Source organism: Saccopteryx bilineata, chromosome 4 (assembly GCF_036850765.1).
Source record: "Saccopteryx bilineata isolate mSacBil1 chromosome 4, mSacBil1_pri_phased_curated, whole genome shotgun sequence".
Lineage (NCBI taxonomy): Eukaryota > Metazoa > Chordata > Mammalia > Chiroptera > Emballonuridae > Saccopteryx > Saccopteryx bilineata.
In genome coordinates this window covers 199,874,637-199,897,198 of record NC_089493.1, presented here as the reverse complement: position 1 = coordinate 199,897,198, position 22,562 = coordinate 199,874,637, and positions in this window count along the sequence as shown.

The following is a 22,562-nucleotide window of genomic DNA, read 5'->3' as shown; positions in this document are numbered from 1 at the left end:
CCTTTGCCACCCAGCTTAGTGTATCCCAAGTTTCTCTTTACCAAGCCACAGTTGCAGAGCTCCAGGGAAAAGCAACCTGGTCTCATCTCTCCGGGCAGAGGAGAACAGAAGCTCCATCTTCACACATGCTGCAGATGGCTTTTCCAGTCTACCTGAATTATTACCAGCTAGAAGCAGTGGTCATAGGGACTTGGACATGAGCTGCAAAGTATAGAATTGTGACAACAATTCCAGTGCTATGCAGACTTTTCCTGGAGGTGGACTTGTCCTGGACAAGAAGCTCCTAGTGACAGCTTCTAACAGACTGAACTGGGGTTGGGTTGCATTTTTCAGGAATTTGGCATGGTGTTGGGGCCAACTTGGACTTGGTGAACATGTTAAGGACACTACTCTTTTATGGATTCTTGCTGTATTGGCCAAGAGTTTTTTAAAGGCTTTAATCACTGTAATAAAAAAAAATAGACAACTAGATAAAGAAAACGTGGCACATATACACTATAGTATACTATTCAGCCATAAGAAATGATGACATTAGATCACTTACAACAAAATGATGGGATCTTGATAACATTATATGGAGTGAAATAAGTAAAGCAGAAAAAAACAAGAACTGCAGGATTCCATACATTGGTGGGACATAAAAACAAGACTAAGAGACATGGACAAGAGAGTAGTGGTTATGGGGGGCAGGTGGAGGGAAGGAGGAAGAGGGGGAGGGGGAAGGGAAGGGGCACAAAGAAAACTAGATAGAAGGTGACAGAGGACAGACAATCTGACTTTGGGTGATGGGTATGCAACAGAATTGAATAACAAGATAACCTAGACATGTTTTCTTTGAATATATGTATCCTGATTTATTGATGTCACCCTATTAAAATTAATAAAAATTTATCTATAAAAAATAATAATAATATGTTTAAGGGCTGAGTGGTACAAGCAAGAGCGCCCTTGCCCTTAGGAGACTTTTGTCCATCACAACAGGGATATTCAACTTTGTTTTCACAAATTTTCTAAGAAAAAAACAAACAAATAATGTTCATTTGCCTCAGAATGCCTACTTTGACAGAAAACACTCTACAGATGATTCTGAAATAATGCTACTCTGACAATTATTGGGAGTGACATTAAAGGGACATTACTAGGCTAATGCAATCTCTACTTGTATCTGGTATTCAGTGAAGATAACTCATCATTGTGTTATAAAGTCAGGTGGTTTAATAGTACTCACAGGGCATTGGGGCATAGTGACATTTTCTTACCACATACAGCACACATTTGTAACTTCAGAAATATGCTGAAAAATACTTTCCAGAGATTTAGAAGGTTCAGTGTCTGAATGTGCAAACATACAAGGGTACACACAGACAGTTGACTAAAGTAATGATAATCCCAAAGTCACAGATAAAATTCAGTTCATCTATTATTACTGTTTAGTGCGGTCAAATTATTTTCAAGCTGTCACACTATTTTTGAGAAAGAAGAACAATAGGGAATTCACACAGAAATAGGAGATGGTGGTGACAATCAAAATACTGGAGATGAGAAAGTGAATAAACTAAAAAGGAGTAATTGATTTACAATACATTTATTTGTGTAAAACTGGGAGGGATAACATCATATTTCAATGGGTGAGTGAAGAGATTACTGAACTGTATAAATCTCATATATTTGGATCCCGGGAAGCTCACTATAAGCAAGAAGAGGTCAAAGACCTTAAAGAAATGAACTGATAACTGAAATGCCATAGCATCATGTAATTAAACAATGATTATCAGTCATGCAATAAACATAAATATACCCTTAATAAAGTTATGCAGTTGTATCCTGCCCCTTTTCTTTTAATTCCTTCTGAATTAGGGCCTGGTAGTACTGATGCACATAATAGACCACTATATAATTTTGCCGACTTTAGAGAGAGCACTATCAGTGACATAGATATTAAAGTGTAAGTAGAAAAGAACAAGCAAACCAAACAAAAACTATAAATGTTGGAGTTTCTAGACCTGGGTTTGAGTCGCTGCTTTACTCCTTCCTGACTGTGTAAGCTGGGGCGAGTTGCTTGTGTTCTCTCTAATGTGGAGATGAGAATATTTAAGTCTGAATAGTTACAAGAAATGAATAAAACTATACATATGTATGTATGTACGTGTTTGCTATATGAGCAATTTATAAATTTTTTATAATATTAACTAAAGTATCTGTTGGTCAAATAAGTTTGTAAATATGATATATATGTTTGCTCACTTATAGTTTGCATTGTGTGTGGTAGAAAGGTTGTAAGCAGGCAGGGTCATTATAGCCTAAGGCAGGAGAACCTTTTTGGCTGAGAGAGCCATGAATGCCACATATTTTAAAATGTAATTCTGTAAGAGACATACAACGACCTGTGTACCTCATGCATTATCCAATAAAAATTTGGTGTTGTCCCGGAAGACAGCTGTGATTGGCTCCAGCCACCCGGAACCATGGACATGAGTGATAGGAAATGAATGGATTGTAATACATGAGAATGTTTTATATTTTTAATGTTATTATTTTTTTTATTAAATATTTGTCAGATGACGTCAGAGTAATGGCGGGGTAGGAAGCGATACCGATAAATCTCCCCCAAAACTCAACAAGATCTTCAACCACAAACAGAAAAACCTATACTTGGGACCTCCAGATGCTTTGCAATACACTCAAAGATGCCATTAAGGAAGAGAAAATCGAATATCATGGATACAAAAGAAAGAGAGGTAACACAGATAGATGAGGAAAAATCTATGGAGAAAAAAATTAATATATTGGAAACCTTGGAGCTAAATGACAGAGAATTCAAGATAGAAATCCTAAAAATCCTCTGAGATATACAAGAAAACACAGAAAGACAATTTAGGGAGCTCAGAAAACAACTCAATGAACACAAAGAATATATGTCCAAGAAAATTGAAACTATAAAAACAAATCAAACAGAGATGAAAAACTCAATTCATGAGCTGAAAAATGAAGTAACAAGCTTAGCTAATAGAACAGGTCAGATAGAAGAGAGGATTAGTGAAATAGAAGACAAGCAACTTGAGGCACAACAGAGAGAAGAAGAAAGAGACTCAAAAATTTAAAAAAATGAGGTAGCCCTACAAGAATTATCTGACTCCATCAAAAAGAATAACATAAGAATAATAGGTATATTAGAGGGAGAAGAGAGAGAAAATGAAATGGAGAACATACTCAAACAAATAATAGATGAGAACTTCCCAAGCCTGTGGAAAGAACTAAAGCCTCAAGTTCAAGAAGCAAACAGAACTCCGAGTTTTCTTAACCCCAACAAACCTACTTCAAGGCATATCATAATGAAATTGACACAAACCAACAGCAAAGAAAAAATTCTCAAGGCAGCCAGGGAAAAGAAGAATACAACATATAAAGGAAGGCCCATTAGATTATCTGATTTCTCAGCACAAACTCTACAAGCTAGAAGAGAGTGGACCCCAATATTTAAAGTACTGAAAGAGAGGAACTTTCAGTCATGAATACTATACCCATCAAAGCTATCCTTCAAATATGAAGGAGAAATAAAAACATTCACAGATACAGAAAAGATGAGGGAATTTATCATCAGAAAACCCCCACTCCAGGAATTACTAAAGAGGGTTCTCCAATCAGATACAAAGAACAAAAAAAAAACAGAGCCACAAGTAAAAGCTCCAAGAAGAACACAATAAAACCAAATTTAAACTGTGACAACAACAAAAAGAAAGAGGGGGAGAAGATGGAGATTAACAGTAGCAAAGGACGATGGAATGCAAAAGTACTCACAAAATAGTTCGCTACAATGAACAGGGTAGGGACCCTTTTCATTACTCAAAGGTAACCACCATTGAAAAAACCACCAGAGAAGCACATGAGATAAAAAAGATAGCAACAGAGGAAAGATGTATGGAATACAACCAAATAAAAACAAAAGATAGAAAAGTGAAAGAGAAGGATCAAACAAGACACAAAACTAACAGAAAGCAAGATATAAAATGGCAATAGGGAACTCACAAGTATCAATAATTACACTAAATGTAAACGGATTAAACTCACCAATAAAAAGGCAAAGAGTAGCAGAATGGATTAAAAAAGAAAATCCAACTGTATGCTGCCTACAGGAAACTCATCTAAGTACCAAGGATAAAAACAAATTCAAAGTGAAATAACATGATACGAAGCGAAATAAGTAAATCAGAAAAAACCAGGAACTGCATTATTCCATACGTAGGTGGGACATAAAAGTGAAACTAAGAGACATTGATAAGAGTGTGGTGGTTACGGGGGGAAGGGGGAAGGGGAGAGGGAAAGGGGGTGGGGAGGGGCACAAAGAAAACAAGATAGAAGGTGACAGAGGACAATCTGACTTTGGGTGGTGGGTATGCAACATAATTGAACAACAAGATAACCTGGACTTGTTATCTTTGAATATATGTATCCTGATTTATTGATGTCACCCCATTAAAAAAATAAAATTATTAAAAAAAAGATTTGTCTGTGAGCCAGATGCAGCCATCAAAAATGCCACATCTGGCTCGTGAACCATAGGTTCCTGATCCCTGGCCTTAGACTTAGTTTTAAGCCTCAGATAAGTGATTTGTATCAGAGATTTCCTTGTTTGTATATTGGATATAAGGTTTTGATTTCTACACTATAAAAGGGGGCAGAGGAGCCCATGCTGGAGGAGAGCAGAGAAAGTCCATGTGGAGGAGAGGAGAAGCTGCCAAGATGGCGGAGTGCTGAAGGAGAAGCCAGTTTGTGCAGAGAGAAGGAAATGGGGACCAGAGAGAGGTGAATAAGGCTGGTGACATAGAAATCTTTGATTCTAGGAAACTTGGATAAGTCAGTAGCTTTGTGAGCACTGAATGAGTGGGTTTTGGAGCCCAGTGTGTGTTTTTACTTGCCTGCTGGGTGCAAGCTAGGATTAAAGGTAATGGCCCACCAGTTCTTGGCTTCGTGTTTTCATTACCATCTGTCCGAATCAAATGCGAACCTGCATGGGCCAGGCGACTGTGATGGTGGCCGTGGCTACTAGCTTTACAGTATCCTTTATTTACTTTTAAAATGAGTTATTAGAATATAACCAAGTAAACGACTTGGAGATTTGGCTGCCTGCCATGACAGGAAAAGTTAACATTCTGATACAGGTGCTGGTGAAAAGGAAATAAGTTTTTTCAAGTCCTGGCCACCTGAGAAGATGGGGCAACTCCCATCCTCAAAAACCCATCTCTACAGCTCAGATACCTTAGCCAGGGGATTGGAGGAATTGGGAGGGGGACAACTCCTAGAGGGAGGGTGGATGTGCAGTTTCTTTCAAGAAAGGGACTTTATTTTTTCTTTCAAGAAAGGGACTTTATTTTTATGGCTGGCTAGACTTCCGTGGTCTTCTTGGCCTTGTAACCAAAACTGAAGTTAACAAGTAACTCATAAACTGGAGTTATTGTTCTTTTACACATTCCTGTAGTCAAGTTGTCCTCTTGGTCTTGTCCGGTAATTGAAACTGCAACCCTCAGCGTGCTGGGAGTGAGGGGAGGGGACTGAAGTGGAGTCATGTAGTTTATGCTTACATCCATTTTTTCTCACATTGATGTCATTCCTTAATATGCATCAGCTGGAGGGCAACAAGCCATTTAACTGTAATGAGAAAGAACCTAGCCAGAGAGGAAAACATAGGGATAATTAGATATATACTTCTCTTTTGTTACAGAACACATAAATTTGATTCTTAAGTTGATTTGATTATTAAGTTGATTATTACTAATATTTATTAAGATTAACATGGGTGGCCTTAATAAATGATTTTATATAAATTATTTTATATGCTTATTTTGTTAGTATATTTTTATTTTAATTCTATTCTATGGTCAGTCAGACTAATATAAGTAGTATAGTATTTCCTTTCCGTATTATATGGAGCAAATTTAAATTCTCTAACACGGAGTATTGATCTGTTTTAGTTTTGTTTTTATTTCAGAGATCTTGTAAGAATTTAGCTCTTCCTCTTGTCCACATTGTATTGAATGACTTCTATAGCTTATTTTTAATGAGAGTCAGTGATACAAAGACTGGTTTGAACACCACTGACTTATTGTATACCTAGAATGTGTTGGTTATGAAAAGTCATAGGAGACACAAATATGTTCACAACTCAGTTCATTTATCCAGGAAGCATAATAGAAAGAAAGACATAATAAACAAAATAATAATAATAATAATAACACTTCTATATTAAGATAGAGGCATAAAATTTTGTGAAAACTCAGAACAAAATCCAACTAATTTTTATATTGTAGAAGAGGAAACATTAAATACACTGTAAATATTAAATAATAGGTAAGGAAGAATTTTTTAAGCAGGTTTTGGGAAAGGGAGTATCTTCCAAACATAAAATGTATCTGGGAGGTATGGAGCCAGGCAAACTGATAACTGATTCAAGTAGTATGAAATAATAAAGCATACTACAGAGGGGTGTCTGTGTGTGTATAACAGCAAAATGCACATTAATAGTTTATGATGAATGACACAGTCAGAGAGAAAACTGTCTACAGGATGGATAATGAATTCAACTGGGGAAAGAGTAGAGCAGAAAGTCATTTAAGAAGCTGTTAAAATAGCCTAGGTAATATCTGATTAAGTACTAACCTGAAATACAGCAATGAAAACAATAATGAGAAAGCAGATTTAAGGAATATTAGAAATGGTGTGACCTGATGACAGTGAGGGTGTAATGTTGAAACAGAAGGGAAAATTGAGTAGTTTTACTAAGAAAGAGGATACATGATATGCCAAATTCTGACAATATTTTTAAAAGGTCATCAGTTTTAGAAATATGTTTGGATTTATCTCAAGTGTGAAGAGCCTATTACCAGAACAAACTTCATCAACCAGATGATACCTTCATCACCTTAGGTCCAGGTAATTTGGGGGGAGGCAGAGATAGGTTGTCCAAAAGAGCTATTTAGAAACTTTAAGACCACGAGCCTATATAGGTCTGGCAAAGCTCTGATACACACCTGGTCAAAGAGATGGAATCTTTCAGAAATAATATATTAGACTGCATATTATAATAATTGTATTTAAATTCTGCAGATTCTACCTAAGACTGACTCATAATATCCTAATAACCAATGCTGAGGTTTTAAAGATCTACAATACAGTCAGAGAAAGCAGATTAATGAAAGAATCAACATGCATAATTTTGGAGAGAAAAATATACATGCTATTACTACATATTGAATAAATTACAGTCCTATAGTTATCTGGGGCTTACAGTTAAAAAGTTCCTGTTCAGGCCCAATTCACCTTAATTATATTTGCAAAACAGGAAAGTCAAAGTTTCTCTCAGAAGGCCATGAAACAAAGTACAAAAGAAAAATATGGGATTAAAAATAAAGCCATTCTAAGTCAATTAGCTGGTTCAAAATAAAGGAAAGCAAGAAATGTCATTAGAGAACAATTGAATCATGCAGCCTCTTTCACTACAGGTAGAATACCAGCTTTGGAAAGTGTATCTGCCTTCCTATAAACTTTAAGGCAGTTCTATTTGAATATAGTCTTCTTATGATTGAAATGAGAACTTTGAGACATCTACTACTTTAACTTAATTCATTAATAATCTCTAAGTACAGTAAATTTGAAATATTTAGAGGCATAATTTTGGTCTTTGAGGTCATATGAATAGATGAGACTGTCTAGGAAGAGGGTATTGAAAGAATTGATGACTTAAAACACTGAAGAAAAGCAGTTATTTGCTAGTGATACAAAAATACACTGCAAATGACCATTCCAAAATGAAGAAAGAAAGTAGAGAGGCTAAGATCCTAGGTAATAGTAGTAAAAAGTGCTTGGAGTTAATGCTTTCACTGGACAGATCAAAATTAAATCAAAGGGTGGTACTCTGCATATGAGAAGCTGTTATCAAATTAAAGAATTTCAGAAGTTTTGAAGTACTAGCTAAGCATTACCCTATTAAATACTCCCCCTTCCCCACATTCTGCACATTCTGGGATTAAGAGGCCTCCAAAGGATTATTTTTATTTTTAATTTATGAATTTTCAATTATAATTTACATTAAACATTATTTTATATTAGTTTCAGGTGTATAGCATGGTAGTTAGACAACCATGTAATATATAAAGTGTCCCCACAATATTTTTAGTTCCACCAGGTGCCATGAATATTATTGCAATGTTACTGACTATATGCCCCATGCCGTACTTTACTACTCTGTGAGTATTTGTAATGACCAATTTGTACTCTTTATTCCTTCACCTTTTTTACCTATCTTCCAACCCCCCACCCCTCTGGCAACCATCAGTTTATTCCTTATATCGATGAGTCCATTTTGGTTTTGCTTATTCATTTATTTTGTTCTTTAGATTTCACATGTAAGTAAAACCATATGATATTTGTCTTTCTCTGTCTGACTTACTTCTCTTAACATTATACTCTCTAGGTTCATATATGTTGTCACAAATGACAAGATTTTATTCTTTTGATATGGCTGAATAATATTCCATTGTATATATGTACCACCAATTTTTTTTTCCACATGTCTATTGATGGACACTTGGGTTGCTTCCATATCTTGGTTATTGTAAATAATGCTGCAATGAACATAGGGGTGCATCTAGTCTTTTCAAATTAGTGTTTTGGGTTACTTTGCATAGAAGTTGAATTGTTGGTTCCTAAGGCAGTTCCATTTTTAATTTTTTGAGAAGTCCTCGTAGTGGTTTCTACAGTGGCTGTACCAATCTGCATTCCCACCAACAGTGCATGAGTATTCTCTTTTCTTAACATGTCATCAACAATTGTTGTTTGTTGATTTATTGACAATAGCCATTCTAACAGCTTTTAGGTGATATCTCACTGATTTTAATTTGCATTTCTCTGATGATTAGTTGGCATTAAGCATCTTTTCATATATCCATTGGCCATCTGTATGTCCTCTTTGGAGAAGTGTTTATTCAGGTCCTTTGCACATTTTAGTTGAATTGTTTATTTTTGTTTGAGGGTTTTTTTTTTTTGGTGTTAGGTTGTATAAGTTTTTTATAAATTTTGAATATTAACCCCTTATGGAATATATCTTTGGCAAATATCTTTTCCCCTTCAGTAGGTTGTCTTTGAATTTTGTTAATGGTTTACTTTCCTGTGCAAAATCTTTTAATTTGATTTAGTCCAATTATTTATTTATTTTTTGTTTCCCTTGCTAAAAGATATATATGTGTGTGTGTGTGTGTGTGTGTGTGTGTATATATATATATATATATATATAGTGCTAAAAGATTGTCAGAAATATTACTGCCTGTTTTCTCCTAGCAGTTTTATGGCTTCAAGACTTACATTTAAGTCATTATTACATTTTGAGTTTATTTTTATATGGTATAAAAAGGTGATCAAGATTCATTTTTTTAGTGTGTATCTGTCCAATTTTCCCAACTCCATTTATTGAGTAGACTGTTTTTATTTACCTCATTATATGTTCTTGCCTCCTTTTTCAAATATTAATTGACCCAATAGGTGGGGATTTATTTCTGGGCTCTCTATTTATTTCTTTGATCTATATACTGTTTTTATGTAAGTACCATGATGTTTTTATTACTGTTGTCTTGTAATATACTTTTTTTAAAATAAATTTTTATTAATGTTAGTGGGATGACATTAATAAATCAGGGTACATATATTCAAAGAAAACATGTCTAGGTTATCTTGTCATTAAATTATGTTGCATACCCCTCGCCCAGAGTCAGATTGTCCTCTGTCACCTTCTATCTAGTTTTCTCTGTGCCCCTCCCCCTAACTCTCTCCCTCCCTCCCTCCTGCATCCTCCCTCCCCCCACCCCTGGTAACCACCACACTCTTGTACATGTCTCTTAGTCTCGTTTTTATGTTCCACCAATGTATGGAATCCTGTAGTTCCTGTTTTTTTTCTGATTTACTTATTTCACTCCGTATAATGTTATCAAGATCCCACCATTTTGCTGTAAATGATTTGATGTCATCATTTTTTATGGCTGAGTAGTATTCCATAGTGTATATGTGCCACATCTTCTTTATCCAGTCTTCTATTGAAGGGCTTTTTGGTTGTTTCCATGTCTTGGCCACTGTGAACAGTGCTGCAATGAACGTGGGGCTACATGTGGCTTCACGTATCAATGTTTCTGAGGTTTTGGGGTATATACCCAGTAGAGGGATTGCTGGGTCATAAGGTAGTTCTATTTGCAGTTTTTTGAGGAACCACCATACTTTCCTTCATAATGGTTGCACTACTTTACAGTCCCACCAACAGTGGATGAGAGTTCCCTTTTCTCCGCAGCCTCTCAGACATTTGCTATTACCGGTCTTGTTGATAATAGCTAATCTAACAGAAGTGAGGTGGTATCTCATTGTAGTTTTGATTTGCATTTCTCTAATAACTAATGAAGCTGAGCATCTTTTCATGTATCTGTTGGCCATTTCTTCTTAGGAGAAGTGTCTGTTCATGTCCTCTTCCCATTTTTTTATTGGATTGTTTGTTGTTGAGTTTTATGAGTTCTTTGTAAATTTTGGATATTAGGCCCTTATCTGAGCTGTTGTTTGAAAATATCATTTCCCATTTAGTTGGCTGTCTGTTTATTTTGATATCAGTTTCTCTTGCTGAGCAAAAACTTTTTATTCTGATGTAGTCCCATTCATTTATCTTTGCCTTCACTTCTCTTGCCATTGGAGTCAAGTTCATAAAATGTTCTTTAAAATCCAGGTCCATGAGTTTAGTACCTATGCCTTCTTCTATGTACTTTATTGTTTCAGGTCTTATATTTAGGTCTTTGATCCATTTTGAATTAATTTTAGTACACGGGGACAGGCTGTAGTCGAGTTTCATTCTTTTGCATGTGGCTTTCCAGTTTTCCCAACACCATTTGTTGAAGAGGCTTTCTTTTCTCCATTGTGTGTTGTTGGCCCCTTTATCAAAGATTATTTGACCATATATATGTGGTTTTATTTCTGGGCTTTCTATTCTGTTCCATTGGTCTGAGTGTCTATTTTTCTGCCAATACAATGCCGTTTTGATTATCGTGGCCCTATAAGACAGTTTGAAGTCAGGTATTGTAATGCCCCAAGCTTCATTCTTTTTCCTTAGGATTGCTTTAGCTATTTGGGATTTTTTATAGTTCCATATAAATCTGATGATTTTTTGTTTTATTTCTTTAAAAAAATGTCACAGGAATTTTGATGGGAATTGCATTAAATTTATATATTGCTTTGGGTAATATGGCCATTTTAATTATATTTATTCTTCCTATCCAAGAACAAGGAATATTTTTCCATCTCATTGTGTCTTTTTCTGTTTCTCTTAACAATGCCTTGTAGTTTTCGTTATATAAGTCCTTTACATTATTTGTTATGTTTATTCCTAGGTATTTTATTTTTTTTGTTGCAATCATGAAGGGGATTATTTTTTTGAGTTCGTTTTCTAATATTTCATTGTTGGCATATAGAAAGGCTATGGACTTTTGTATGTTAATTTTGTATCCTGCGACCTACTGTATTGGTTTATTGTTTCTAGTAATCTTTTTGTGGAGTTCTTCGGGTTTTTGATGTATAGGATCATATCATCAGCAAAAAGTGATACCTTTACTTCTTCTTTTCCGATATGGATGCCTTTTACTTCTTTGTCTTGTCTGATTGCTCTAGCCAGAACTTCTAGCACCACATTAAATAAGAGTGGAGAGAGTGGACAACCCTGTCTTGTTCCTGATTTAAGATGGAAAACCCTCAGTTTTATGCCATTTAATATGATGTTGGCTGATGGTTTATCATATATGGCCTTTATCATGTTGAGATATTTTCCTTCTATACTCATTTTGTTGAGAGTCTTAAACCTAAAATTGTGTTGTATTTTATCAAAAGCCTTTACTGCACCTATTGATAAGATCATGTGGTTTTTGTTCTTTGTTTTGTACATATGGTGTATTACATTAACCCTTTTACGTATGTTGAACCATCCTTGAGATTCTGGAATGAATCCCACTTGATCATGATGTATTATTTTTTTAATATGTTGTTGTATTCGATTTGCCAGTATTTTGTTTAGTATTTTAGCATCTGTATTCATTAGAGATATTGGTCTGTAGTTTTCTTTCTTTGTGCCATCCTTGTCAGGTTTTGTTATGAGGGTTATGTTGGCCTCATAAAATGTGTTTGGAAGTATTGCTTCTTCTTCAATTTTTAGGTAGACTTTCAGTAGAATAGGAACCAGGTCTTCTTTGAATGTTTGATAGAATTCACTAGTATAACCGTCTGGGCCTGTACTTTTATTTTTGGGGAGGTTTTTAATAGTGTTTTCTATTTCCTCCCTGCTGATTGGTCTGTTTAGGCTTACTGCTTCCTCATAACTCAGTCTAGGAAGGTTGTATTGTTCTAGGAATTTATCCATTTCTTCTAGATTGTTGTATTTGGTGGCATATAGTTTTTCATAGTATTCTACAATAATTCTTTGTAAATCTATGATGTCTGTGGTGATCTCTCCTCTTTCATTTTGGATTTTATTTATTTGAGTCCTGTGCCTTTTTTCCTTGGTGAGTCTTGCCAAAGATTTGTCAATTTTGTTGATCTTTTCAAAGAACCAGCTCCTTGTTTTATTGATTTTTTCTATAGTTTTTCTGTTCTCTATTTCATTTATTTCTGCTCTGATTTTTATTATCTCCTTTCTTCGGCTGGTTTTGGGTTGTCTTTGTTCTTCTTTTTCTAGTTCCTTAAGGTGTGAAGTTAAGTGGTTTACTTGAGTTCTCTCTTGTTTGTTCATATAGGCCTGAAGTAATATGAACTTTCCTCTTATTACTGCTTTTGCTGCATCCCAGAGATTCTGATATGTCGTATTTTCATTTTCATTTGTCTGTATATATCTTTTGATCTCTGCACTTATTTCTTCTTTAACCCATTTATATTTTAGAAGTATGTTGTTTAGTTTCCACATTTTTGTGGGGTTTTCCCACTCTATTTTGCAGTTGAATTCTAGTTTCAAGGCTTTATGGTCAGAGAATATGCTTGGTAGAATTTCAATTTTTCTAAATTTGCTGATATTGTCTTTGTGGCCCAACATATGGTCAATTCTTGAGAATGTTCCATGTGCACTAGAGAAAAATGTATACTTTGTCACTTTGGGATGAAGTGTCCTGTAGATGTCTATCATATCCAGGTGTTCTAGTATTTTGTTTAAGGCCACTATATCTTTATTGATTCTCTGTTTGGATGACTGATCTAGAGCCGTCAGCGGTGTATTGAGGTCTCCGAGTATGATTCTATTTTTGTCAGTTTTTATTTTAAGGTCAATAAGTAGCTGTCTTATATATTTTGGTACTCCTTGGTTTGGTGCATATATATTAAGGATTGTTATGTCTTCATGATTCAGTGTCCCCTTAATCATTATGAAATGACCATTTTTGTCTCTGAGTACTTTTTCTGTCTTGAAGTCAGCATTATAAGATATGAGTATTGCTACCCCTGCTTTTTTGGGGGGTGTTGTTTGCTTGGAGTATTGTTTTCCAGCCTTTCACTTTGAATTTGTTTTTATTTTTGTTGCTTAGACGTGTTTTTTGTAGGCAGCATACAGTTGAATTTTATTTTTTAATCCATTCTGCTACTCTGTGTCTTTTTATTGGTAAGTTTAATCCATTTACATTTAGTGTAATTATTGACACTTGTGGGTTCCTTATTGCCATTTTATAAATTGTTTTCTTTTAGTTTTGTATCTTGTTTGATTCTTCTCTTTTGTTTTTCTATCATTTGTTTTTGTTTGTTTGTATTCCATATTTCTTTCCTCTGTTGCTACCTTTTTTAAGTCAAGTGTATTTACGGTGGTTTTTTCAAGGGTGGTTACCGTTAAGTAATGAAAAGGGTACCTACCGTATTCATTGTAGTACCCTATCTTATGAGTATTTCTGCAGTTCATCGTCCTTTGCTACTGTTAATCTCCATCCTCTCCCCCCTTTTTTTCTTTTGTTGTCACAGTTTAAGTTTGGTTTTATTGTGTTCTTGGTGGCACAGTTACTTTTGGCTTTGTTTTCTTTTGTTCTTTGAATCTGGTTGGAAAACCCCCTTTAGTATTTCCCGGAGTGGGGGCTTTTTGATGAGAAATTTTCTCATCTTTTCTGTATTTGTGAATGTTTTTATATCTCCTTCGTACTTGAAGGATAGCTTTGATGGGTATAGTATTCTTGGCTGAAAGTTCCTCTCTTTCAGGGCTTTAAATATTGGGGTCCACTCTCTTCTAGCTTGTAGAGTTTCTGCTGAGAAATCTGATGATAATCTAATAGGTCTTCCTTTATATGTTGTACTCTTCTTTTCCCTGGCTGCCTTGAGAGTTTTTTCTTTGTCATTGGTTTGTGTCATCTTCATTATGATGTGCCTTGGAGTGGGTTTGTTGGGGTTAAGAAAACTCGGTGTTCTGTTTGCTTCTTGAATTTGAGGCTTTAGTTCTTTCCACAGGCTTGGGAAGTTCTCATCTATTATTTGTTTGAGTATATTCTCCATTCCATTTTCTTTCTCTTCTCCATCTGATATACCTATTATTCTTATGTTATTCTTTCTGATGGAGTCAGACAATTCCTGTAGGGCTTTCTCATTTTTTATTATTTTTGAGTCTCTTTCTTCTTCTCTCTGTTGTGCCTCAAGTTGTTTGTCTTCTATTTCACTAATCCTATCTTGTATCTGGGCTGTTCTATTAGCTAAGCTTGTTACATCATTTTTCAGCTTGTGAATTGAGTTTTTCATTTCTGTTTGATTTGTTTTTATAGTTTCAATTTCCTTGGTAATATATTCTTTGTGATCGTTGAGTTGTTTTCTGATCTCCCTAAATTGCCTTTCTGTGTTTTCTTGTATCTCTCTGAGTATTTTTAAGATTTCTATTTTAAATTCTCTGTCATTTAGCTCCAAGGCTTCCAATATGTTAAATCTTTTCTCCATAGATTTTTCCACCTCTATTTGTGTTATCTTTTTATCTTTTGTATCCATAATATTTGATTTTCTTTTTCTTATTGGCATCTGAGGGTGGTCTTGTTGATAGCACTAATAGAATTAATAAAGAATAAAAAGTAAAAAAAAAGAAAAAAGGAAACACCCACAAAAAAAACAGTAATAATTTATTATTTCCCCCTTTTTTTTATTTCTTCTCTTCCCCTCCTCTCCCCTCCTTAGGGAAATCTCGTGATAACCTGTGAATTATATTATGCTAAATGGAAGAAAACTGTCTATAATGGAGGGCTTGATTTGGGGTGAAGAATTTAAGGGCCAAAAAGGGAGTAGGGACCTACTAAATGCAACAAAAAAAGGAGAAAATCTTAGACAAGCATTAAATGATTTGCTTGTAAGTCGTGATCAACTAAGAGATATAATGAGAGGAATAAGAGGGAAACAGAAAAAAGGAGAAAAAAATAATAATTAAAGAAGAGAAAAAAAATAAAAATTAGAAGTAAAAATCTATTGTATTAAGTGGAGCAAAGACTAAATACAATGGAGACCTTGGGTTTGGAGGAATGCTAGTGAGTTAAAAAGCAACGTAAAACGTACCCAAAATGCCACAAAAACAAACAAAAGAAAACCAAAAACAAAAGCAAAAAAAAGAAAAAAAAACCACAAAAAACTTGAGTCCCAAATTAAATAATTTGTTTGTGATTGAGTATTGAATGGGAGGAAAAGTAAAAGGAGAAAAGAAGAAACGAATAGAAAGAAAAAAATAAGAAAAAGAGAAAAATGATGGAAGAAAAAAAGGAAAAGAAAAAAAAAGGGGGAGAGAGAGTGAGTTAAGTGTTTTGAAATATAACCCTAAAGGAGAGTAAGGATGAAGAAAAGAAATAAAATGTAACACTCATGGGTAGTGTAGTTCAAGAAAAGGGAAGCATAAATGGGCAGAGAATAAAAGGACCGAAGTGGAGGAAATAGAAATAATAATAATAAAGGCAATAAGATAGAAGGGACAAACAACAACAATGAAAAATTAGTGGAACAAGTTATAAAGTCTGTGGATTTTTCTTGATTTTGAGAGGTTAACTTCTTCCTTTTTCTTTTCTCTCCCTCTTCCTGGTCGGTGACTCTGTACCCCAGGCTCTGCCCCTGTGTCATGCTTAGGTAGGGATTTGCAGTTGATGGGATTCTATGGCAATGTCATATAATTGGCTTTAGTCTCGCTGGTAGTCAGGGCTTGTTGGCGTTTGCAGGGTCCAACAATGAGAGAGTTTGATTTCCTGGAGTCTCTCCTAGTCTCCCCTTCCTGAATTAGCAACCTGGTGATCCAGCTATGAGGCTGCCACTGCTTCTGCCTGGGAAGTAAGAGGCTCAAAGAGCTGGGAAAACCCCACTCTATCCCCACTCAGCGCAAGGCTCTGGGTAAAGCTCTGGCAGACAGAGCCTCCAGCATAATCAGGTGGGGCTAGGAGACAATTGTTGTCAAGGTGACTGTTTAGTGCCTAGCATTCAGTTGGACCACTCAACCCAGGCTTTCCACACTTTGTAGCCTGTTTTGGCTGGGAAGAAGAGGCACTAGTCGCTGCTTGCTGTACAGATCTTAATATCTGCCAAGTCCCTCTTGTTAGCGTATATCCCTGAATATGGAGGCTCTGTCAATCAGAAGTTGCTCCTGCTTCTTTAGCGAGAGGCACTAAAAAATATCATGACTCTTGTCTTGGATTGCTGAACTGAGAGAGTTCTTATCAATTTAAGCCCTGTGGGTGCGCAGATTTCGTGGGTTAAGCTAATTTCAGTGATTGGATCCACAGCTGTGCTGCAGAAAGTATTTCAGGCTGCCCACGCACCCCTCCCCCAAGGCTTGGTTGTTAGCTTGAATGGCTGGGTGAGGTGCCCCGCCCACGGAGAGAATCTCCGGAATAGGGAAGACAGCCTTGCCACCTCTCCTGCTTGCCTTGCCGCTGGTGGCTGGGGTGCACTGGGAGAGCGGGAGAATGGAGCACTCTGGGTGTGCGGGCAAGTGGGGTGCTCTGGGTGCATGGGTGAGCGGGATGTTCAGGGCACGCTACCAAATGGGGTGCTCTAGGCACTCCGGTGGCTGGGGACTCTCACTCGCAGTGCGCAGGCCGCTGGGGACGCTGGCGGTGCAAGGGAGCTCACTCTGCGACCAGACCGCGGCATGGGGCTCACGCACGCGGTTTCTCACTGCACGCTGGCGGCTGCTCGCAGTGCCCAGGCTGCCGCTCCCCGGGTGTGGGCGGGCAGTTGCATGCATGGGTTGACTCACCACAGGCATACTCCTTCCTCGGCTTGAATGAAGGTCCGTGCGGTAGTTAGCTTCCTCCACACCCTCAGTTCTGACCAGTCTCTCAGATTCAAGTGATAATAGTCCTTTCGCTTTCAGTGTGTGTGGAACTCCAGAATGCTCCGAGGATAAATTTTACTGTTTCTAGTTGATAAATTTGTTGAGATTTTGAGGAGATCTGTTGGATGCGCTGCTCACGGCGCCATTTCTGTGACGTCACTGGAATAAGTTTGATAATGGGTAGCATAATCAAAAGCTCATTTCTTTAAATAAGGTGAGGCAATCTTGTTTGTATTAAAGATTCCTCAAGTGATTAAATATCATATTCTCTCTTGACTTATATCAACAACTACTTGAAGTTCTATAGTGTTAAGCCATGTGCCAAAGGACATCTATATAATTTAGAGTGAGTAGTTTACCCAAAAGGATAGCATTACAATTTTCTGTAACCCATTATTATATAAGCACAAGTAAGTTATTGTTCTTAGTTTATAGAGAACAAAGGGCTATAGAAAAATATTGGGGAGGGAAGATCTCTAGGATCCAGAGCTTGGAGACCATATGTTAAGCCTATGGGATAGCTTTGGGGAGTTGCATAAGGTCCTGGGATTCCAGAAGACTACTCTAAATGTGTAAGAGCCTGTATACTGGTCATGAGAAGTGTTAGAGAAAAAAAGCAGACCTTGACAGTAGAGAGACAGGGATCATGAAAAAAAACAAAAAACAAAAACTCAACATTTGCCTTATTTATTAATAAGCCTAGAAATTGCCCTGGGATAAATGGATTTTTATACATTCATCTCTTAATTTAAACTTTAAATGGCTGAAATTATTCATCAACATTAACTTCATAAGAATATATAGTGTATAGTATTGTTAACTATAGTCAGCATGCAATGCAAATTATATCCCCAGAATTTATAAATCTTACAACTGGAAATTTGTACCCTTTGACCAACATCTCCCCATTTTTCCTAGTCCCCAACCTCTGGCAACCACTCTTCTACTCTCTGTTTCAATGAGTTAGAGTTTTAGTTTCCACATATAAGTGATATCATACAGTACTTGTCTTTCTCTGCTTGTTTCTTTCACTTAGCATAATGCCCTCAAGGTTCATCCATGTTGTTATAAATGACAAAATTTCCTTCTCATGACTACATAATATTATGTTTTGTACATACATATACATATATATATACACACACATATATCTATATGCAAATGTATATATACACACATGTATACATACATATATATACACACACATACATGTAAATATAGATATATTACATCTTTACCCATTCATCTTTAGAGGAACACTGGGTTTGTTTCCATATCTTTGCTATTGTGAATAAAACTGCAATGAATATGGGAGTACAGGTATCTCTTTAAAATCCTCATTTTATTTCCTTTGGATATATGTATATCCACAAGTGGGATTGCTGGGGCATGTGGTCTTTTTATTTTTAACTAGATTTTAGATGTTCTCATTAAGAATTAAGTATGTGAGGTGTGAAGATGTTAACTGACCCTATTGTGGAAATCATTTTGCAATATAGATACTTGTATATCAGGCATCACATTGTACTCTTACTTTAACCTTACACATTGATACATGTCAATTATATCCTAATAATCTGGAGAAAATGGTCATATGGCATGATGGAAAATAAATATTAATTATTCAATCACATCCAAATAATTTGCTGTAGGAAAAAAATTTTGAACGAAAACACCATCACTTTATTTTTAGTCCTTCCTTGTTTAAAAAGCTTTTTGTTGCTCTTTAGTAATATACAATATACTATCTTATGATGGACTTCTCAAATTTTTAAATTTTAATTTGCAAATAGTATATTTTTCTTCAACACTAGAAAGTGTAAGGAAACAACTAGAAGTCTACCAGAATTATAAGATTTAGCACTGTTGTAAAGTGAAATAAAAATATAGATAATAGCATTTCTGTTTAATAATAGTGACCACTTATAAAAATGAAAAAGGTTCAATTTATAATAGAAAAATGATATATATTTTAACAGCTTATACATATATAGTATTATGGCTTAATAATTATATTACTGAGAAGTTTTGGGATTTATATAAAGAACACTAAAAAATTAATAAGAGACATAATATAAACCTGAATAAATCCAGACACCTGACATATTTTTGTTTGAAAGGAAGACAAATACTTTTAAAGGTATAACTATTCTTATATTAATTAGATTAGTGTATTTCAAAGAAAAACCCAAACTTATTCTTAAATATTGGTAACGTATAGGTATTTTTTTCTGAAGTTCTCTTGTGAGGAGAATAAGGAGAGGGAAATTCCAAATTTATGAATTGCAAGTTTTAAGATAAGGATGTTAGAGTAAATCTTTTTACTTGCTAGTTAATATGGACTGCAAAAATATTTTAGTTCCTAGTGTAACAGTGAAAGTTTTTACATCTTAACAAACATTAAAATTATATATATAAACATATATCGATTTTGTATGGCAATCTGAGATGTTGACAAGGTTCTTCATGACAAAAAACAACTACCAGGTCTCTTGAGGGTTTAAGGAATCAGTATCTTGGCATATCAGTAACCCACGTTCTGCACAAGCGGATATACTTTACACATCAGGTATACAACTCTGGCTAGTGCAGTGACATATACTATGATTAATTATTGTAGGGAAAACAGAAAGAACTATTGCAGTTATAGCTCATATTCTTCATTTATCATTCTGATCATTATTTTCTACAGCCTGAAGAAATGAGACAAAATGTAATCAATGGAAGAGAAAGAAAACCAAGAGTTATGAGTTATCTGTGTCATTCTCTTGACATTTTTTTTCAAAAAGCATTTGTTATGTATGTATGTACTTTTCTCATTCTCTCAATAGTAATAAACTTCTTCAGTACTAGATTTCTTTCTGAGATAATTTGATATCCATTACATAAACTGTATGCTTAATAAATAATTTTAAGATGAAGGAAGGTCAGATGAAAGAGAAAGAGAGACAGAAAAGGTGAAAAGGATTAGTAAAGAGTAAAAGGAGACCAAGAGAAAGAAAAAGGAAGGAGGATAATCGGTATAATACTTTTACATATGCTGTCTTAAAAAATAAATCACAGTGCCTGACCAGGCAGTGGCGCAGTGGATAGAGCGTTGGACTGGGATGTAGAGAACCCAGGTTCGAGACCCCGAGGTCTCCATCTTGAGCGCGGGCTCATCTGGTTTGAGCAAAGCTCACCAGCTTGGACCCAAGGTCGCTGGCTCGAGCACGGGGTCACTCGGTCTGCTGAAGGCCTGTGGTCAAGGCACATATAAGAAAGCAATCGATGAACATCTAAGGTGTCGCACCAAAAACTGATGAGTGATGCTTCTCATCTCTTTCTTTTCCTGTCTGTCTGTCCCTATCTATCCCTCTCTCTGACTTTCTTTCTCTGTCTCTGTAAAAAAGAAAAAAAAATTACAAATTAAGATTCACCAACGGGAGCCACGAATTCTATTTATTAAGATATCTCCTCTTATTTTGCAGACTGCAAGTCACATGATAACACAGTAGTTATTAGATGAAAGAAGGAATAGATACATAATAGCTGTCTGTTTTGTGAAATATAAGCCTACTTTCTAGACAGAAATATAGACTGAGAAATAGATAAGTTTACACTACTTTGCAGCCTGCTGTAAGTTATTGGTGAAACAGCTAGGTTCAATACTTCTTCAAATCAATGGCTACATTATGAATAAGTCCTTACATTTTCTACAGTGAAGTTGTCACAGTAGTTTTGTATCAATTTTCTGTTACTTAGTTCCTGCAGCTAATCCATATAAACCAATGTCAGTTTGATTTAAAATGAGCTGATAGATACCAGACCACAGGCTTTCACATATAAAAAGCAATGGAAGATAACACTTTGTCCTTGACTGATAATGATATTTATAAGGGAAACCTGTGTATATTATATCTCTGTGGATTAGTTTTTTGTTTGTTTGTTTGTTCCCTTCAATCTCTTCCTGAGTTGCACCTCAGGTGGGTTGTAAAGAGAAGAAATTTTACATAGGCACTTTCTCTACTTACAAAAATTATAAATTTTTACTTCTTTCCAACTATTTACTTCCCTTTAATATAATGTAAATATGTCCATGTAATTCCAAGTGGTGATTAATTTAGATATATTTATTAATAATTATTTTTCTTAGTGTTCTTATAACATAATTGTGGTAAATTATTTTATAAAGGTAATGTGGAGTTCAATGTATTTTAAAATTATCTGCCTCAATCGAAATATTAAAAAGTTATATTTTGTATTGAGTAGATTTGCCATATTTAAAAAATTGTGCAGCTTTTATAACAATTGAAAGATTTGTCAAACTACTCAAAACAATCAAATCATTATAAGTATTATTTACCATAATCACAAGTCATCATCAGCTGTTTTTTTCAGACCATGATATTGAGTAGTGCTGATGACAAGATTAAAATTACTGCTCAAGATTTACAAGTAGAAGAAACTGCAAATTGAGTCTGATAATGTATACCTGTAGTAACAAATGTTGAAGAGGTACTTAAGGCACTGACCAGGTGTTTCAGTTAGAGCCTAGTCCCGACATGCCAAGTTGTGGGTTCGACCTCCAATAGGAACAACCAGTGATGGCATGGATAAGTGGAACAACAAGCTGATGTTTCTCTTTCTCTAAAATCAATAAATTAAAAAAAATAAAAATATATTTAATGTGATTTTAAGAGTGATTCTTGGATAAGAAGATCTTTATCTTTGTTGAGTCTTATACTAATGTGTCTCAAATGTTGCAATACGTACTTCTTTAATATAATTATGGACTTGAGGTGTTTAAAAGGTACAAATCAACTCATACATTTGGCTAGCAGAGATATAGATATGCATATGACAAACTCCCTGGGTTTTGGAGAAGTGTATTAATATTACAGTATTTGTTATGTAATTATGAGTATATGGCTCATCTTTCAGTAGTTAACTCTTAACAATATCTTCTTCTACTGTTTTGAAATGTGACATGAAAACATAATCATGACTAAACAGGTCTCAATTTAGAGACCTGTGATCAGGAAGCTTGGTTTTATGAACTCAGCAAAAATGACTCATATCTGGCTATCTGGCATCATCTAAATCAACATCCCTAGTATAACTGCAGTCCTTCAAGGTGCCTCTACCATCTGTGTACACCAGGTATCCTCACTGTGTATTGAATTAGGAGGTATCTACTCCAACACAGCTAAAACTTTTATACCAAATTTGGGGTGGGGATGCTTTCAGAAACATGCTTCTATAT